This window comes from Lissotriton helveticus, chromosome 2_1 (assembly GCF_964261635.1).
Source record: "Lissotriton helveticus chromosome 2_1, aLisHel1.1, whole genome shotgun sequence".
Lineage (NCBI taxonomy): Eukaryota > Metazoa > Chordata > Amphibia > Caudata > Salamandridae > Lissotriton > Lissotriton helveticus.
Genome location: NC_136059.1, coordinates 1,969,514,525 through 1,969,535,925, shown reverse-complemented (window position 1 = coordinate 1,969,535,925; position 21,401 = coordinate 1,969,514,525). Strand labels below are relative to the sequence as shown.

The 21,401-nt window shown below is 43.6% G+C and overlaps 1 protein-coding gene across 1 annotated transcript in view; it reads left to right on the top strand.

The window, feature by feature from the left end:
- Nucleotides 1–21,401, top strand: part of IQCM (IQ motif containing M) — a 1,609,700-nt gene that overhangs the window by 805,076 nt on the left and 783,223 nt on the right. The gene's annotated exons all lie outside the window — the stretch shown is intronic.

Sequence of the window (21,401 nt, the reverse complement as noted above, 5' to 3'; positions counted from 1 at the left end):
CTGTGACTGGGGGTGAATGTTTTGCCATTGTGCAACATTCCGTCCATCAATTGTTGTTTTTGCATTTGTCACCCGAGTGAGATGAGTATGCTCAGACGTGAGTCCCGTGCTCTCAATGCCACTGGAATCAAGCTATCCTGGCTGATGAAGGCTAATAGCCAGAAACCAGTCCTAGGATGCTTGATTCCGGTCCAGGGAAGACATGGCTTGGCAGTTCGGGCTGGACTGTTCCCATGAGGCACAGGGTCAAGACTGATTTACATATGGCCATGTCTGAACTGGAGTGATGAGCAAAATAACGACGGATTAAACCCAGATCTGTGACTGGGGTGAATGTTTTGCCATTGTGCAACATTCCGTCCATCAATTGTTGTTTTTGCAGATGCTGAGTGGCACCTGCACATGTAAATAGGGCAACATTAGCTTCACAGTCGGCAAGAGGGGTACAAGGTAAGCAGCGAAGTGTTACAGGATGGTGCATGGCACATAAGATGTGTAGCCAGCACCTGCACTCGACACCCTGAGTCCTCTCTGTTGCTGCTAGGTGCAGGACAGACAGGGCTTGCATCTGCTTGAGGTGCTCTGCATGGTATGTAGCCCAGGAATTACAAACTACTATAATGAGGTGCACCTCACATTCCAGTGATGCTGATGATGACTAACTCTTCTGGATTCCCCTGACATCCTTATCATTTAAGAGACTAACATGGTCCCACTGTTGATCGGACCTGTTTAACATAAAGAACAGTCCCTCGGCATATTTTACAATCTTGCAAACTTCTGTGAACAAATGCATAAACTGAATTGGGTGGATAGGACTTAGTTGTTGAGTTCGGAAAGTGAAGTGAGAGACAGGGTGATAGAAACGAGTGGCTGTGTGTGACAGGTCCCTCAAAATGATGCAGCTTTAGCAGTGATAAAACATAGGTTCTTGAATGTAGTGATGGATGTATGCTCAGTCTGGATGAAACGTTCCAACCATAAACAAAACAAAGGAGAGCCACCAGTAGATTATTTAGACAGGCTATAAAAATAGATATTTTTGAACATTACTGAGACATAGCCCATCCTACAAAACAAGCTCAGGATGCAGTGGGTGCTGGCTTCTGTTCAGAGATTATTACCAAAGCTACAGATTCAGGTGGGCACTCTTTGTATTGAGTGGCAAACTAAGAATATGGCAGAGTTGATTTCAGTGACCAATCACTGGGTCCCTACAGAACGGGAAAAAGAAGTCAAACAAATCTAAATGTATGTCTGTTCAATGTTGTTTTAACAGACTGTGAAAGGAAGGGGGGTGAGCCCTGAATCTGAGAGGGTAAAGGGGTGGGCAAGTCAAAATAATAATCCTTCAGGAGAGTCATGTATTTATTATGGTCAAGTAGGACATTGGAAAAGAGATTGCCCATATCTATCCTCCAGTATTCCTTCCCAACCCAACCCCCCTGTGTTTACTTAGTTCACTGAAAGTCAGTATCAGAATCTGGGAGAGCCTTAGAGGTACTGACTGTAGTTAGATGATCAAAATAGCTCTTACGCAATTGTGTGATTAATAGAAATCCTACTTCATTCCTTATTGATACCAGTGCAAGTCAGTTGCCCCTTAAAACGTTGGGCTCTCTTCAAAAATATTTTATGCAAGTCTATTGGAGGGGTATGCATCTCAAATCAATGAGTTTTCCATCACATCACTGGCTTGTTACTGTCACACTGCATCCCGTCACTGACAAACATGCTTTCTTGCTGAGGCTTACTTCACTTTCAAATCTGATTGGTAGAGACTTGTAGTGTAAACTGGACTGTACTGTCTTTTGCACAAGTGATGATCTGCTTCTAAGCTTCTCATAAACAAATGGAAATTAGGTTTTGGTGGTGGTGTGTGAATCAGATAATCAGAATGTTAAATGTGATTCTCAAACGATTAAAATTTAACTGACTTCCTTGAACGTGTTCCCACTGACTTGTGGTAAATCTCAAGACGAAATCCCCACCCCCAGTCCACAGTACCATTTATAGCTGGCAGCAGAAGATGAAATTTAGCCTGTTATTGTTGATTTGATCAAACAAGGTGCCCTAGTACGCATTATGAGCAGATGGAATACTTCTATTCTTCCCATCAAAAAGGCAGGCAAGGCTAATGTGTGTTACTTTTCCAAGATTTCTGTCCCATCACTTTTGTGGTGATTCCCAGTTTTCCTGTAGTGCCCAGCCCTCTAGTTTATCTCTGCCACTGTCTGATGGTTCACCATGGTGGATCTGTGTTCCATCTTCTTCTACACCTTCATCCTTTAAGAGTAAAGTGTTCTAATTCAGTGGATAACATGATAAAGGCTACCTCAAAACAGTACATTGTCTCCTTTGATGTTTTTCCAAGCTTTAAAATGAGATCTGGACACATTGATCTTCCCTGAAAATTCTACATTGGCACAACATGTTTATGAGTTAATACAGGCTTCTGCCACCTTAGAACATTGCAAGGTGGACTCAATTTAATTTTCTCACCGAATTGGCTAAATAGAGGCATTAGGAGAAAAATGGAAATGTCACAATTCTGTCTCCTCTGTATACAATATTTAGGTCTTGAAATTTCTATCCTGGAAAATTGACACCATACATATTACTTGCACAGTTCCCAAAGTACTACAGGGTTGTCCTTTACATTCAAATCCTGCCCTCATTTTGAAGCTCCAGCCTCCTAAGCATCTTTCTCTTCTCTCAAATTGTTCAGCACAATTCACTCGCCCTCTCACCATATTCCCATTCCAGGCAGACTTCAGAAATGCTGTCCATCCACTTGGCCAGTCACACTCCTACTTTGTGCACATTGACAGTGAGCCTCTGTCTATACAGTCAGTCCATCTTCCTACCCTCCAGTTGTTGGGGAATAATTGGAGGTATCCCACTTCAACTTGGTTTTGTGTAGACAGAAAAAAAGGATGGAGGCAAAGAAATGTCATATTTCACTAGGGGCACAATACCAAAATCCCTAAACGACTTTTGAGCTCACTTGCTCGCTCAGTTCCATTTGTGGTATGGTTCAGTGTGTGTGTGGGGGGGTATTATTTTTTGTGTAGTGCTCTCTTTAGAGCCCTGCTGCCTTGCTCTTCCCGCTTGTTGTTTTGTACTTCCCTCAAATGTTTCCTGTTTGCTGATCTTGGCTCCTTGGCACTTCACCCACTAACTTCTTTGAGCTCTTTTACACGCACTCACCTTTGAGGCTCTCTTTTCAGGCTCGCTTTTCTGTACTTTTCAATACTTTCAAGTAGTGCCTCCTGTTGAGCCCTGAGGGTCCCTATTTCCCCCCCCCCCCTCTATTGGCTAAGATCTGCTCTATGCTTCTCTTTAATGGCCCACGTTAAGGCCTGCTCCTTTTCACGTTTTTCTAATCCTCATTGCTGAAACCTCCTTTTCTGCTCTTTGCTCTAGAATTAACCTGAGTGTTACATCGCTCCACCCTCTCAAATCCCTTGCTGAGCCCTTATGCTCTGAACTCCGTCTATTGCCCGTTTGCCGAACCCTGCACCCTCCACTCCCAATGATGTGCAGTTAAATTTTTATGTTCCTATTCTCCTACAGTGCCTTTTCCCTCCAGTACATTCTGCCACTCTCCACTTTCTTTCAGGCTCAGGGCCGGCGCTAGGCAGGGGCAGCGTGGGCAGCTGCCCAGGGCCTCACAGCCAGGGGGCCTCGCGCTTTCAAATACTTCAGAGTTTGGAGGCCCAGGGGGCCCAGGAGGCCCAAGGGATTTAATCAATATCTGCCTGCCGGTCCGTCTCTCTTGGCCTAATCGCTGCATCTGCATGAGGATAGCAGTGATTAGACAGGTCATTCAAGAGCCCTCACCTGTGAAGTGCACCCTGCCCCTGGTTGAATAAGAAGCAGGATAACCTGCAGGGCGCAAAAGAAAAGATAGAATGACGGCGCCTCACACTGAAAACAGCTCAGCTCATCCAGGACGAGGGAAAGGGAGCACAGAGTAAATGAAAGGGGTACGAAATACAGAATCACGTGAGAGGGGGCGGGGGGAGCAGATAGGTGTGAGATAGCAGCCAGACAAGAGGTGTAGGAAGAGGAGCACAATCAGAATGTAAAATTAGCTGGACTAGGGCTTTCAGTGTGCTAGGTCCCTCGAGTCTTTACCTGGTGGTAAATTAAAATCGACATTGAAACAGGCCCCTATCGGACCCTATATTCATGTCCTTTACCTACAAAAACAATGATCCTGTATCAGCACAATAATTGTATAACACAGTGGCCGGGTTGGACATTAGGGCAATCAGGCAGTGTGTAATGGTCTAATCTGCCAGGTTAGTATTTGACCTGTTTTTTGGGCTGTTTGTTTGCCTGCTTTATGGTCAGATGAACATATTTTTAATGTTGATTTTCATGATATTAAAACAAACATTGTCTACAGCAAAATCAAATCTATACAATCTCCCATACCTTACAAAAAACGTAAACAGCATGTCTTTACAAGTTAAAAACTGCCCTAATTTTGACACTCTTCTAGCTAACTAATTCACTAATGGGGGCCACTTCATGTTTCTGTTTATATTTCACATGCTTTACTTAATCTTGCATTCACCAAGAGTTAGCTATGTCCAGGATGTGTGTTTCTGTATTTCATTTCCCAGCATTTTACTCTTGTATGGGGCACACGTAGTGAGTCGCCTCCAGGTGTTTATAACAGGCTACAGTTGAGTGCTTTGGAGTTGAGGCTGAAGGCAGTTCAACTTTCACACTGTGCCTGTCAGTGGGTCAAAAAGGTGTCCAGAATACATGGACATTCAAAACATGGCCACTCTGAAGAGCACACTGAGCAACAGTCCCGTATTCCAGTTGTAGTTGGTATTCTGTGCAAATGTGTGTGAAGGAGGTACTCATTGGTCAAAACAGTTGCAGGGTGAATGTAAAATAATTTATTGTTGTTACTCATTTATCTTAAACAGCCATTGACAAAAAAGCAATCCCCTTGGCTTCTTTTAGATGTAAGTCAGTTGTTGTCTTATATTTCTGGATTCAATCACAGAAAGCTGAGGGAAAGATGAGAAAAAGATTAGAGCATTGAGGGGAAGGTGAATTTAAAAGGGTCAACATCAACAATGGTAAGATGCTTCAGGAGGATGGAAGGGGAGAGGTGAATGTAAATGAAGTAGAACAAGGAAATAAGTAATGAGGCTGGAGGAGAGATGAGAGTTGAAGGGGAGTGTATGGATAAGATGTGTGGTAGAGAGACAGAACCAGCAAGGGAACATAAGCAGAATGGAGAGAGAAGTATTGGTGAGAGATAGATGAAAGAAGGCAAGACCATTGAAAGATGTTAGAGGTTGGGCGGGATGAGACCGGAGGGGAGAGGTAGAAGTTAGAAGGGTCAGAAACAGCAAGAGATATTTGAATCCTAGAAAAAAGAAATCAACTTCCAAATCTCTTTCATAAAACATAATTTACTCATTGACAATGTGCCGGCTTCCGACAACTCTAGGAGTTTGAAGTAGCATTTGTGCTGTATCAGATCATTTGTCGTTGAATCTTGATCGTAGAGTTAGAGCAGCCTTAATACTACTAAAAGTTAGTACCACATTCGACATTGTTTCCCAGCCAGTGCTTATAAATCAACTCCTGCAACCTGGAATTTAAGTATACACTTGGTGTGGTTTACCTGTACCCGATTTGAGAAATCTGAAACAATCCACTCACCACCTATTTCTATTATGTTTCTAACCTCTGACGTGTGGAATTTATTGGGTCTCCACTGTTCAATCTATATAATCCCCAGTTAGTCTTACTCACACAGTGGTTTATTGCTGATATCTAGTGCATATTGATACCCAAACATCACTTTCCTCAGTGACAATATGGTCTTTGCCGAAGAATATGTTTGTACGTGCATGCTAACAGTTGATTTCTGAATGAAGACAAATTCACTATAACCTTAAAGTGGCAAATCAAGGGTTCTTATTTTGAAAGGATCTCATAACATATGGTGTTCTCTTTAGTGGCTGGTGTAGCTGGGTCAATCGCCCACATTGGTGGAGTCGGCAAAAAAATCTTCGATTCATTTTCCTGCATCTTCTCTTTTTTATTCGGAAGAGATTAACCATCCACTTGCTTTACTACATCCATAAGCATTACAAAATCATCCCTTTTCTCCCCTCTCACTACAGTGAAGCTGTTGTGCAGTTAGTTATCTTCTCATTAGATTATTATGCCCTCTCTCTTGGGCTTCCCGCCTTTTCACTTTCAGTGCCCTTCAAATCATTCAGGACAGTTCTAGGCTCCTCATCTGAGACTGCTGCATCGCAATGCTATTTCTTCTCACCTTTCTGCTGTCTGCTGTGTTTTTGATTTGAAACCCTACAACTGCAAGGCACTATCTATTTGTCATTGTGCACTGCATTAAAAGGGTCCTTTCTTTCGAAAGCACTCTGTACTGTTTATTCCAGAATCCTATACTCTGTGCCATCCAAACTCCTGTGTCATCCTAAAATTTAGATGGTCCTGATTGGAGACAGAGCCTTCTCCTTTCTAGTTGTGCTGGGCTGAGACTCTCTCCCTCTTGAGCTATGACGTGACTCAATTTTTTGGGAAAACACCTAAAACTATTCTTTCTCCACATTAGTAAAGTCTGCACCTCACCTTTGGAGCTCTCTTAGTGCCAGAATTCCCGATTTGCATATCAGTTTCATTCATCCCATTCAAGAGAGCAATAACTAGGTTAAATTCATTTAATGTATTTCCACTTATGTACGTATTTTATTAGGATTTTTAAAGCTATTTCTAACCATTTTACTTATATCAAAACTAGGTAAGTTGCTTCTTGCAAAGCGGCTTCAAACAATGCCATATAATTAATGTCCAATTGATATTACCTCCTATGAGGTCACTTCCTGTCAGGTTAAATCCTATGTAAAATATAGGGGCCTCGCATGTTCCTATTCTGCCCAGGCCCCACAAATCCTAGGACCGGCCCTGTTCAGGCTTCCCTGCTATCCTGGTCAGCCACACCATTCTGCAGTCCCATCGTGTTCTCCTCTTGTTCTATTCCTCCGTACTAAAATCCAATCTTTTCCTGTCCCGGTGCTGTTCTATTTATCTGCACAATTTCTCACAGGTGTACAGCACTCCATGCTGCATCCAACTTCCCTCCAGCACTTTCCTAAACTAGGTTTTTCTCTGCTTGCTTGTAGCCCCTGCTAAGCCCTGTATTTCTGCATTTTCATCTATAACCAGTGCTCTGCTGTCGTTCTTTCTGCAGTTCTTCACCCCTGAAAGACCCTCCTCCCTGCTGTTCTGCGTTGTGAGAATCTTTTAGTTTGTATTCCTCCATTATTCTGTCTTCTCTTTTATTCTCGCCTCTCCATTTGACAGGGGTTTCTCTTCCTGTGCCCCTCTCTGCCTTGGAGTGCCGTGCCGTCCATGTCTATTCAGAACATCTTCTGTTCTCCTACAGCCACAGCTCCTTCTCCAGTCCCACAGCCACGTTGTGAGGCCCCGTGCCATCGGACATTTACATGAATTACTGAAAAACGAGAGAGGCATTGAGAAACTGTCCATCAGCTCCTGATGCCATCACCGATGCGGCTAGATGTTCCGTCTACCTCCCCTCCTGTTTTATCTAGAGTTATTCATTATTCATTTTATCACTCTTGCTATTGGACTTGTCAGTATGCTATACCTGGTGAGGCACTGTGAAATGTCAAGTAGTAAATAGTTACATATATCATAGTTATAATAAAAGTGCACGAGTCTTGTTCATTTCAAGTTATATTTGTGACTAAGTACACTCTGACATCATTTTAAGGCTGTTGCAGGTCACCAAGAAGGAGTGACAATATAAAGGAAGAAGGCCAGAGGCCAAGTTACTCCTTGTTACTCCATGGTGCCTTGTGAAATCATTTAAAGATGTGGCAAAGGATATTTTATTCCTTATAATTCAAAGTCAGACCATAGCCCTACCCTCAAGAAGCCTAAATCCTTAGGGGCAGATTTACAAGAAACTGATGCATCTATATAGATGCGTCAGTTTCCCTGTGCCAGCCTGCGATACCCTTGCGCCACAGTGGATGCGCCGTTTTTACAATACAGCGCACCATGGCGCAAGGATTGACAAGTGTGTTAGAAATTATGACGCATCTGTTGCAGCAAAAGTCATGAATTACTGGAGTCGTGTCACAAGCACAACGCAACTCTAGCAATGTATATTTAGGCCTATTCAAACTACACTGCGTCACTCCTTACGCCTGCTTCAAGAAGGCATAAGGTTTTGACGCAGTGGCGTTCCAGAAGTGACTTAGATTTCACTGCGTCACTTTTACAAGGCTTTCCTGCGTGGGAACACTCACCATGTATACAATATAACTGACGCAGGTATAATGTGATGCACGGCTTTACAATGTGATGCATCTCCCTACATGCGCCACGTTGTAAATTGCCCGCATTTGTTACGCCGCCACTGCGTCACAAAAGTGGAAGAAAGAAGTTCCACAGCGGATTAACCAGCAAGCACCTCCAATTTCCAAAGTCCCTTGAGATATTCAGTCTTATTGTGCTGTCAACCTCCAGGACCTGCTGTGGTTCGGTCCCACCGGAATTCCAGACAGAAAATTTAAAGAATAGTGGAGGCAGCACCAAACTTGAAGTAAATCAACACGACCAAAGTTTTTTTGTCAAAAAATATATTTTTCTTTTTATTTTCGTATTTTCAAAGTGCACAGGACAGCCAACGCGTTTCGCTCCCCAACCATGGGAGCTTCGTCAGGGCAATTATACTAGATGGTTATTCTCACAGTTGTGCAGTCAAATTGAAGAAAGAACTGGCCAATATAATGGTACATAAACTAGTGCAGGTATTCCAAGTAGAGATAGAGGTATCCAAAGCGTCGAGGTCCGTCAGGTTATTCACACAAATAGCATAACAGATTATCCCTTAGGGTAAATATTAATATCCAGGGTTGTCGCAACGCAAAGTGACGTATGTGCAGTCCTTGATAAGCTGCTAAAACACACGTGCTTCATGGGTTTATCTCAGCGTGACGGCCCACGACGGATTTTCTCACAAAACTGACGCAACTGCAGCGCAAAATGTTTGCAAGGGGCTTGTAAATCTGCCCCTTGGTTTCTTGCTCCTTGAAAGATTATCGTTACAGATAAGTAAATGAAATGCAAAATCCATGGTATGAAACTAAGCACACCAATATCAAGTTAATTACTTGTTGCAAAAACATCTAAACAGTTTGGTGTAAGCCAAGTTATAAAACAGTTGTAGGTCAGAGTACATGGTAATGGTAATATGCAAAGAGAATTCTGCTTTTATGCAGTGAACTGTTGCATGCAAAAAATATCCATTCTCACATAAATGACTCCTTTCTGCTAGTCCTTGAGAAAGAACAATAATATCACCACTTTGCTACAACAGGAAACCCGGGTTGAAGAATACATAAAAAAACATACGTTCACTGTAGACTTATTTGCACAAATAACATGCACTAAATTGGTGGATTTAGTTACTATCCACAATGGAATCATTAATCGTACAGTAAAGAATAAACATCATTTAAGGATACTGAGACCAACCATGGTGATAAGGTACATAATACAATTTATTCATAAAATTAACAATAGTCATGAAAGAACATTTTTGATTGCATACGTTTAGCTGCTCAAATGATGAAAAGTGCAAGAGGAAAAAATTACTAGTGTGTACAAACAAAAAGAAGAAGACATGTGACACTTGAGTCCAAAGTTACATTGCAGGAATTGGGTCAACCAGAGTCCATATTGGGTCTGTAGTTGAAGGCATTCTGACTTAGGGGCCGATTCTGATGCAGGTTGGAAAGCTTCCCGACCCATTCGGTTTGGAAATGGTTTCCGACCCACTCGGATCGGGAGAGTCTGACCGACGGAGTACGATGCATCCGGATGCTTCCCGATACGATTTGGTTGGACTCTCATTGACTTCAATGGGAGCATATGTTCCTAACCGCATCATAATTGGGCCCTCAGTCGGGAAAACACGTTCCCGTTCCTATTTGGAAGGAGCAAATGCCGTTAGGAGGCCTTCCTAACCGCATCAGAATCAGGCCCTTAGGCTAAGGTCATCATCAGGCCAGGGGTGAATATTTTGAGCACAGTTGATGAGTAGAAATAGCATGAAAAGGCCCAGTGGTCACCTTGGTGAACCAAGGTATAAATCTTGTAGGACTGAGGAGGCAATAGGGCTCAGTAGGAGACATTGTTGGTTAATAGAAAAAGTCTCCCATTCACGGTGGTGTCAGCTGATCTCCGATTCTACAACAAAGAAGTTGTGCTTATGATAGCTCATTCAAAATAGCCATATTTGAAAAATCAGTGTTGGCTGATGCCCAAACGTGTATGGGGCCAGGGGAGTGGAATGTCGAGTGAATGTCCTTCAGTGAAAAGAACAGTTGATGGTGGAGTGGAACTCCACTCCACTCCAGGCGCACAGCGCCAGACACATATAGATGACATTTCACCTTATTCAATGATCGTGACTCTTACTCGCAAATTCTTCTTCATTAAATTTTATTTTTCCAAAGTTCTTTTCACACGTGTTATGCTCATATGTAAATAACTTCTCTCAACACGGATATGCTCCAGGCTTTTTTCCGTGTACGTTATACCAACATAAAACATCCTTAGTTGTAAGATTTTGCCCAATGCATTTCGGATTATTCAAAATCCTTCGTCAGGGGTCCGCTACAAAATACAAAACATTGCTATTAACATTTGATTTCAAGTCTCTAACATTAACTCTGTTACAATTGGCATTTTAATTAATCCATGCATCGTTTTAAATGGAACTTCTTTACAGCGCTTTCCCTCTAAACATAAAACGCAGTGCCCCAGTTGTTAAACCCGTTACAGTGAGTGTCAACCTGTTTACCCAATCATTAACCAAACTGCATCGAAATACTATCGTACCTGGTCAAGTGTGACTCTCCTCATAGCTTCCGCTAACAAATCCTTCTCGCAATGCGCCTCGTAGTGCTGCTAATAAAACACCTGCGTAATTGCCCCGCCTCTAAGATTTAACCTTTTCCAAACTATCAATCGCCCTATATGTAACCACTCATGCCTACGCTTCCCAGAATACCCTCCGACTAAAGATTCAAATGTCCCTCGTACTTATTATACATCTTTAGTAAGCTGCGGTGTCATTTATAACATTCCTAAGGTTTTGCAATTCTATGCCCCGCCCTCCCTGATGAAGTTAACTAATGCGCTTATGCAATGTTAATGAAGTTCATCATGCCAGATCTCAGTTCAACCATTACATGAACGTATATGCCGTTTCACAAAAATGTTCCAAACAGTTCGGGTACATATGAGCATAACACGTGTGAAAAGAACTTTGGAAAAATAAAATTTAATGAAGAAGAATTTGCGAGTAAGAGTCACGATCATTGAATAAGGTGAAATGTCATCTATATGTGTCTGGCGCTGTGCGCCTGGAGTGGAGTGGAGTTCCACTCCACCATCAACTGTTGTAAACGCCAACGTGAACATGGGATGGATCACGTTTTCCATGGCGCACGCATTAAGTGAATAATTGGCAAAAAGAAGTATATGAAACTAAAAGAGGTGTGCACGACAAACTTCAGTCTTCAGTGAAAAGAAACATGTGCCAGGGCTTATCAGTGAATGGTAAGCCTCCGGTGCAGTGGGCATGGTGTAGCGTGATCACGCGCTCCTGTGTAAGTAAATCCAGAAAATAAACTTTTTCTGCTCATAACTTCATTGATGGGAAACATCCAGAAGAGCTGAAAAGCTAGTTCTCATTTTCATTGTTTAACAAATGGGCAGTTCTGGTTTCGCAGGACACATGGTCATTTTACAATCAGTTGTAATAGGTTATTACAGGTTGCTGGCCAAAAACTAAACTGAACATGTTTTTATAAAGGGATGGGATATGGGATCAAGTTTCCACTGTCCTACTTTATAGACATATTGCAGGTAACCAAAGAGTTCCATGACCATAGAGAGGAACAAAGCCAAATGCCGAGATCCTTCACTAGTTCATGGAACTCCAAAGTGACTTGCCATATCCTTATTATGTACTGCGCAGTGAAGGATTCAAAATTATTCTATCGGGCCATACTTACCACTGGCCCATATATATTTATCAATAATAATAATTCAGTCGGCAATGGAGAAGGTTCAATCGTTTATTCAATCAAATACAAGCCCTGGCAGGGGAGCCTCGGTCTGCACAACCCACGAACATGCGCAGAGGAGACTGATTACATGTTCGAAATACAAAGCATATATACGTTTTATGTGTTCCAGATGACACCCTACAAGGAAAGATACAACTTGTCTGTATGCCAAGAGGAATACCCATATACGGCACAATTGGTTGCTAGTAGCCTAGGCCTAAGCTATTCCGGGGGCAGGTCAGCCAGGTGCCTCCCTGTCTATCTGTAGCCCGGGGAGTACAGGAACGGGCTCTACTAGAATGTGCGCATCCCACTAGAAAGGCAGAGGTGACCTTGGGTTTCCTTGAGCTACTGGCTAACGACTATAGTAAGCGGCCTGGCTGCCGTCATAGTTTCGAGCAGCAAACGTGATCATGTGTTTTCAGGGAAACGGCACGAGTACATAGGGAAACGAAACAAAATGGTTCTGGTTATATCAATAGGAACAAGGGAGTCATGAGTAAATCAACGGTCACTAAGAAATCCTAGTATATTCTAACTACACGATAATATAATTACAAGGTTACATTGGATATATTAGGCCAATAATGCATGGTATCGAAATTCGATCCCAACAGACGGCCCTTTTGGCCTACTATAGCCAATACAAATTCATTCTACAAAAACCCCTTCATCGATCTGCATGAGGTCCGACACCTCCTTTTGGATCATCTGCTTCTCAACCTTAACTTGTCGAGAAAAGTTCAAAGCAGAAGTTATCCTGGTTGCGCAAAACGAACAACAAGCCGGGCCACACTGGAGACACAGGCAACACGTAAATATCACTCCAAAAGCTCCGGACAGTAATATAAATATCTTCCAACCCCAGGTAGCTAAAAGACCCCCAAACCAACTACTCAGGGACCAGGTACCGTTATCCACATGTGCTTCGCTGGCTAATCGATGCAGTTTCAGGATAGCAAGATGAATGGTGGGGGCTGAATCTGGAATAAACACGCAGCAAGAGCTGCCGATCACACGACAGGCTCCTCCCCTATCTGCGAGGATGACGTCAAGAACCATCCGGTTCTGGAGCGAAACAAGCCTCGTCGCTGCAAGCTCTACAGTGATATTAGTTAAGATCCCAGTAGTGGTCTGGACCATGTTCTCAACTATTCGGGACAGGCGTCGTATACTGCGGCTATTAAATATAGGTCCCCAGAAGGGGGTAAGACCCTTAGCAAAATCTTCAAATTGTTGTAAGGAGGTATCAGTTTGGTCTGTACTGTCAGTGTCATAGCTTCTAACACTTCTGCTAACCACTGCCTCTTTCTGGACCAACCGATGAGTTCGGTGATAGTCGGGCGGAGCAATATACACAGGAGGGTAAAGAAATGAGAGATAGCAACTTCCTGCCCATCCCCGGGGAAGCCATGTGTATGCATTCTCACCACCGATGAAATATACATCTGGTGGAGTAATCATAGGCGGGGTACTATATATCTGTAAGGTATAGGTGTAATTGTATCTGCTCTTTCCTACCTTTACATGACCTCGTTCCTGTATGCAAAAGGGAGAGGTAGTATTAATGATGGGGATCGGCAAGGCCCTATCATTCGTAACATTTCTTTCTTTAAAATGCTGGAAATACATAGTATCATTAAAGAGTTCGAAATCCTGCATTTCCTCCATTAACCATGTAACATTCTTATAATCTGTATACATGTTCATACAAGCATTGGGGTCCAAAGAGCCCTCCCCCCGTTTCCTGCTGCGTCAAATCCTTGATGTTTTTCTATGTATTTCAAAATGGCTTCATAATCTTTTTCAGTATAAATTTTCGGTTCAGCTACATAATGTGAATACATCAAAGATAACAATTGGAACCAGGCTTCACAACTAGCTAAATAAGACATCGGTAAGGAGATAAACAGTTCGTGTTGGTGCATCACTGAAGGAAGCAACCCACATACCCAACAGTTCGTCTTAATCGTGGTGCTATGTGTCTGGTGCAACATTTCAATAAAAGCATTTTTCATATAAGTTTCTCTGTGTCTGGCCTTGTGAGGGGGCAAAGAATAGAAGAGATGTTCTTCCCGGGCAACAGTAGTTCCTAACAACTTCTGTACTGGGTGCTGAAACTCTAAATATACGAATACACACATCATAATTATTGTAATGATAACAATGAAAGCAACGAACCAGAAAATAAATGCATATTATCCACATATTGCTGAGGGGCTAGTGGCCTTTCATCCTCCATTGCGAATCGAGCAAAAGGAAACATACTCTCTATAAGTCCAAAAAACTATCTTTGTATCCACAAAGCACGCGCGCCACCAGAGGGGATCTTCTCCCTGTGTCCGTTCTAGAGCCTCACAGGCATCCATCAAATGAAAACTTCCTTCGTCTGAGAGAACAACCGCAGCCCCCAACTCAGTCTTTTCTTTTTGAACAGAGCTGCTTAACACAGTGTTCCAAGCTCTCAACGAGTTCAGTCCAGTGTCTCGCTCAGTACCCCAGTGTATCTATCCGATATTTCTCAAATGAAGTCTTTCCCTATTTTCTTCCACGAAAGACTGGGGTACCGCGCTGTTTTTGGGGCCGCAGGTCGTAATTACAACAACCAGGTTGCTCCTGGTCAGAAAACAACTCAGTTGCAGGGGCATCAGATGCATTTGACCCCTGTGATACACCAGAAATAATGGCCTCCGCCGCCTTGTCACCTGAGGGCAATACTACACTTAGCTGCCTCGCTTCTCGGGCTTCAGAAAAAGGTACAAAGCTCTGCAGCGACTCTCCTTCCTGGCTAGGAATTCCTTCGCGGTTTTGCAAATCAAAGGGCAAAGGAAGCAGAAGGCGCTTCAAATGGCTTGCATGGATCCAGTGTTTACGTTCATGCACCTTCACAGCCGACCTCGTAGCAAGTATGATCTGGTAGGGCTCAGACCATTTTGGTTCCAAACTCGATTTCCGTTGGTAGTTCCTCACCAGGACCCACTGGCCTGGTTCCAATCGATGTCCTGGACCCTGCTGGTAGCGGCCGCAATGTCTTGGATACCTGTTGATGAATAGAACGCAGATCTTTAGTCAACGCATACAAGTAGTCTGTCATCAAAGGATAATCAATATCTCTAAAGGATCTGGGCCTAGGGACTCCCCACACATTGGCCGGTCGGCCAAAGATTACTTCATAGGGGATAAACCTGTTCTTGTGTGTGGGGTGGTTCTTAGAGACAGTAAGGCTAAAGGGAGGGCATCGGGCCATTTGAGTCCTGTACTAGCACAGATCTTGGCCATTTTCAATTTCAATATGCTATTGTATTTTTCGACCAGACCAGCTGACTGAGGATGTCTGGCTGCATGAAATGTTTGCCTAATTTGTAGACCATCACAAACACCCTGAACCAGGGAGGCATTAAAGTGTGAGCCATTGTCAGACCAGATAATCCGGGGCAAACAAAATCGGGGAAAATATTCTTTAATCAAAGCTTTAGCAGTGGCAACTGAAGTGGCTTCCTTAGTGGGGTAGGCTTCAACCCATTTACTGAACGCACAAACCACCACTAATACATATTTCAAATTATTCACTCTCTCCATCTGTATGTAATCAATCTGAAGAACTTCAAAGGGCAGAGATGGTGGTGCAAAATTGCCACTCAGGACCGCCTCTCTGCCCCCCGAATTATAACGCAAGCAGACTGGGCAATATTTAACCACATGTACTGCGGTTTTAGGAATATTTGGGTTATTCCAAACCGGGTCTAACACTGCACAAATACCTTTTGCTCCTATGTGTGCCGGACCATGAGCCATGGTCACTACAGCATATACCAATGCATTAGGGAGTAACCAACGCTGTTTCTCAGTTCGATCTATCCAACATTCATTCTTGTCCAATTGTCCCACTTCCTGTTCCCATTTCTGTGCCTCATCTATGGTAGCTTCCTTCTGTAATTCTTTTACGCTCTCAATGGTATTATCAAACACAGATGTTTCCGCCACCCACCGGGCTGAAGCACTAGGGAACATGGGAGTCATTTTAGTCTGTGCGGTTTCTTTAGCTACTGAGTCAGCATAAGCATTTCCCTTTCCCGTAAAATCAATGATTTTCTGATGAGCACTGCATTTGATAATGGCAACTTTATCTGGTAGTGTCAAGGCATGCAATAGATGATCAATTAAAGGACTGTATTGAATTTTCTGACCATGCGTGGTAAAGAAACCCCTTTCCCTCCACAGCCTCCCAAAACTATGGGTGACGCCAAAGGCGTACTGGCTGTCTGTATAAATATTTACTCTTAAGCCTTTACTAATCTCACAGGCTCATAACAAAGCTATTAGTTCAGCTGCCTGGGCTGAGTGATGTGAAATCCTAGCGGTTTCCACCACCGTTTCTAAGGTCGTAATAGCATACGCAGCTGTGGCCGTACCATCTGGTAATTTAAAACAAGAACCATCCACATACAACTCTCCTTGGGGTTCTGGTAAAGGGGTGTCGGTAAGATCTACACGGCCCTTTGTTTCTTCTTCAGTTCTGAATATACAGTCATGGGTATCATTTGTTTTAGCATCGGAAGGGAGGGGCAATAATGTGGCTGGATTCAATGTAGCACATCTTTTGATTGTAATGTGTGGTGCAAACAATGTTAATTCGTATCCTGTTAAAAGAGCATTCGTAAGGAGCTGAGTCTTAGTTCTATTTAACAGAATATCCACTGCATGCGGTACCAAGACTGTGAGCTCCGTATTCAAAACTATACCTTCTGATTGCCGGATGGCCACCGCTACCGCCGCAGTGGCCCTCAGACAACTGGGAAGGGCTTGGACAACCATGTCTAACATTGATGAAAAGAAAGCACAGGGTCTCTGCTTCCCGCCAAAATCCTGTGTTAATACTGAAAGAGAACAACCGTCCACCTCGTGCACATAAAGTGAAAAAGGCTTCCGGTAATCCGGGGTACCCAAGACAGGTGCAGAACACACAAAGCAGATTTCAATGAGTCAAAGGCTTCTTGGCATTCATCCGTCCAGGGTAGGGGTTCATGCACATCTTTGGTAGTCAAATACAACAAGGGTTTAGAGAGGAGTGAATAGTTAGGAATCCATTGGCGACAGTAAGAGGTTATGCCAAGAAAAGCACGGACATCACGTGGAGTACAAGGTACAGACATATTAGTAATTACAGATATTCGTTCTGGTGTTAGTCGTCTCCCCGCTTTCGACAGTAAGTGGCCAAGGTAGGTCACTTCCTGTTGACAATATCGAAATTTAGAGAGGGAGACTTTATTACCTTTATTGGCCAAATGATGTAACAATTTCACAGTTGCCTCTTTGCAACCCCCCTCCGTATCGGAGGCCACCAAAATATCATCCATGGATAATTGTGTTACCTGCACGCAAAATTAATTCATCCAGGACTGCCTTCAAAGCCTGGCTATAAATACTAGGACTTTCTGTATAGCCCTGGGGTGCCCGCGTAAATCTAAAGCTTTGGCCTCCTAATGAGAATCCAAAGATATGTCTGCTATCAGGGTGAAATGGAATGCTAAAGAAGGCGTTCTTTAAATCTATTACAGAAAAATATTGGGCCGTAGGGGGAATCATTGTTAGAATTGTTGTATTGTCCGGCACCACTGGGTATTGAGGGACTACTATCTTATTGACCGCTCGAAGGTCAATCACAAAGCGAGAGGCAGTCCTATAATCAGGGGCACCATCAATTGGGGTCCTTTTCAGAATCTGCAAAATGGGACTATTACAAACACTGGCAGCTGTTTCTTCCACCACCCCCTTGTCAATGAGGTCACGAATGATATACAACAAGGCCTGTTCACCTTCTGGTGAAATCTTATACTGGGGAGTGCGTGGCATCTGTGCATTTGGTTTCAGTGTTATTGACACAGGAGCTATTTTTAACAGACCTAAATCGGTATCCCCTGCTGCCCACAATGTCCGAGGAATGGTGGAAAACTCAGGGGGCAAGGTCTCATTTTTAGCAAAGAATTGGGCCTCCTTCACAGGTGGTTTCTGCATTGTCAGGAACACATCATCAGGGGAACAATAAATGTGGGCATGTAATCTTTTTAGAATGTCTAACCCTAAGAGGTTTTCACCACAATTAGAAGTCAGAAGGAAGGGGGTGTACATGGAGATGGGACTTGTCGTAAAAGGCAGAGGTTTCGAAACGGGGCTCACTACCCGTATTCCAGAGAATCCTACTGATATATTATTTTGGCCAGACAGAGCTGCCCCTGGGACCAGTGTACGAGCGACTGAACTACTCATTGCCCCAGTATCCACTAAAAACTTTCCCGATGTACCAAACAGTTCTCCTTGTACATAAGGTCCCTCTTGGTCAACTGGTACTGTAATAAGGCCCCCGCTCTCTCCATGGCTGTCTCATGCATAATCCCGTTCGTCGTATCTATCATCCTGGTAAGTCTCGTTATAGTATTGTCGGTTCTGAGGGTCATCGAAATAATTTTTCCGAGAACCCTCACGTTGTGATTCCTCTCTTCTCATACTATTCCTCCTCGTCCTCTACTAGGTCCATTCCTTGTCAATAACAGAGGGCAATCTACTCTCCAATGGCCTTCCTCCCTGCAATAGGAACATTGATTTAGTCCAATATTTGGTAGACCTCCCCTACCTCTTCCTGCCGTTTGACCCCTCTGGAATTAGCCTCGCACTCCTCGCCCTGAATTATTACCTCTACTGACTTGCTGCAGTAGTACCCTAGTTTTTAGATCCTTAGTCTTTTTCTCTGATTTCTCTTTACTCTCATTTTCTCGATGCTCATAATATTGGGCCATGCTAAGAATGACAGAGGGTGCAGTCGTAGTCCACGTGCTTTCAGCTGATTGAAGACGAGTAATAACCTCAGGAAGCAGGTTTGTGACAAATCTATTTACAAATAATCGAATCCCACCCTCCGTAGAGAGGTCCTGACCACTAAAATCTATGAACACCTTCTCAAACCTGGTAAAGAAATCGGAGACACTTTCGTCCTTTTTCTGTTTACACGCCGTTAATTTATCCCAATCTACCTTCCTTGGAGGGAGAAGAGTCTGCATATATGTAACAATTTTTTCTGGTACGGCTAATATTTCATCCCGGGGTTTCTCACCTGGCTTTCGTTCCTTATCCCAATCCTTTAATTGATTCCAAGTACCTCCCAACTCGGGAATATGGTCCGTATCATGTATCTGTCTCCAAATATCCACCGGAATCAGGAGACCAAAAAATAGCTCGATATCAGCTATAGTCATAATGGCCGAATTAGCAGCTTCCGTCAATTCTTTATATTAGGCTGTAGGATTTTTACGGGGGTCAGGAAGCTGGGCTTTTAACGTAAGGACCTCACTTCGTTTCCAAGGGGTGTAAACCCATTGTTCCTGAAGTCTGGCGTCCTCTCGTGCTCTAGTAACATTGCCAGCATTATCCTTTATTTCAGGTAGTTCCGGAAAGAAAAGAGGATGCACCTATCTCATGGGGTGCTGCGCCCCCCATTCAGCACTCTGACGGTGCATCCTTTCCCTATAATGCAAAAGGATGTTTACATTCCGATACACTTCCTCGATTTGGAGCTGGAATTTATGAGCATGATCCCTGATGTCACGCAGTATCCGAGGAGGTAATCCTTCCTCAAAACATTGTTCCCATAGTGAGATCAATCGGATCGCCATGCTCTCTAGAGCCAGTTGTTGTGCAACGGGTTCAAAATCCTTCATAGTACTCCAAATATCTTCCAAAGTATAAATAGGATTCCGCATCCACTGGGATGCCTGAATTATAATAGCTCTTCCTTCCTCCTGCCCCAACAGTGACCGAGTGAAAGCTCGCTGATCACTCAAGTCAGACATCGGTCGTTTGGGCGTGGCACCCGGACCAACTATATTTCGGAGCTCTAAAGTGGTCTCAGTCGGAGGGAAAAGAAATACAGGGTGCGAGGGAGAAGGGACAGCCGCGTCCGGCTGAAGGGGTTTTAAGGGTGAGGTAGTTGGTCGAAGAGAAGGAGGGGAAACCGGAACATCAGGTCCCAATCTGCCAACCGGGGCCATAGCCACTACCCCTGACGATGGTCGGGCTGCCGAAACGGCTCCCCCTTGTTCGGCTCGTAGTACAGGCACAGCTGGATACAAGCCTTGCGGGGCATAAGGGGGAGGTGGTCGGGCTTCCAGCAATTCTTCTAATTCATCTCCTGCCTCTGGTCTAGCCACATAGCTTTTATCAGTCTCCAACCGAAACTGCCTATCCATCCGTTCAATATTCCTTTCCACCTTTTCTTTATCATATGCTACTGCTTTCTGTGTGACTGTCTGACCTGATTTCATCTTCCCCAGCTTCTCTTCCCGAATTCGTCGTCTTTTTGCTTCCTTCAACCATAAGTTCAAGGAATCAAATATTGACTGACGACTTTTCTTCATAAACAATTTATTCTGTATGTAATTAATCTTTTTCTCATCAAAAGACCCCATGAGAGGCCATTGTAAATCCGAATTATCCTTGGTGTATTTGTTCCAAAGAGTATTGAACAGAATTGGCTGTAAACCATGTTTGGTATACATATCAAAACTGGGGCTGCCCTCGGGAGGGGCAGGCTGTCTTTCTTCAAGCCGTTTACCTCTCCGACAACACCCAAAACATATTTTACTAAAATACGACATTATAAGAATATTTGCGCGTAACTTCAGTCACAAAATTTCAAGACACACACATACTTGGACGCGTCCTTTATATCATTCACTCATATACCTTTTATTCAAGGGTCACAGGAAAGTGTTGTAAAGCAGTGCAAGACGAAAACACCTCTCAGATAATACTCTATGCAAATGACGTCTTCAAATACGAACAGATCCCGTTGACTCCTGTTCGGGGATTCGATTCAAAAGAATTCCAGACCAACAAAATTTCACCAAAAGGGAACAGTCGTCAGACTGTTCTGAGAGCATCTGATAGGCGAACCACGAACTCTCTCACAGGCCATCCCATGGTCCTGTTCTGGTTGGGCCGGGCACCTAGACACGTCTCCAGAAACCTTGCTTACCCAGTTGCTCCCAGGCCTTTCCCGGAGAGAATTCGGCTGAGCGAGCAACGCCGTACTCTGCTAAGGCATCAGATGTAATCTCAATTATTCACCAAACAAGTCCGTGGGGCCTCTACTCGTGCAGCCCCTTCGCCGCAACGATAGATCTCCAGATTCCCTCGTGGTCCGGCTTCACCGGCCACTTTCAAACAAAAACA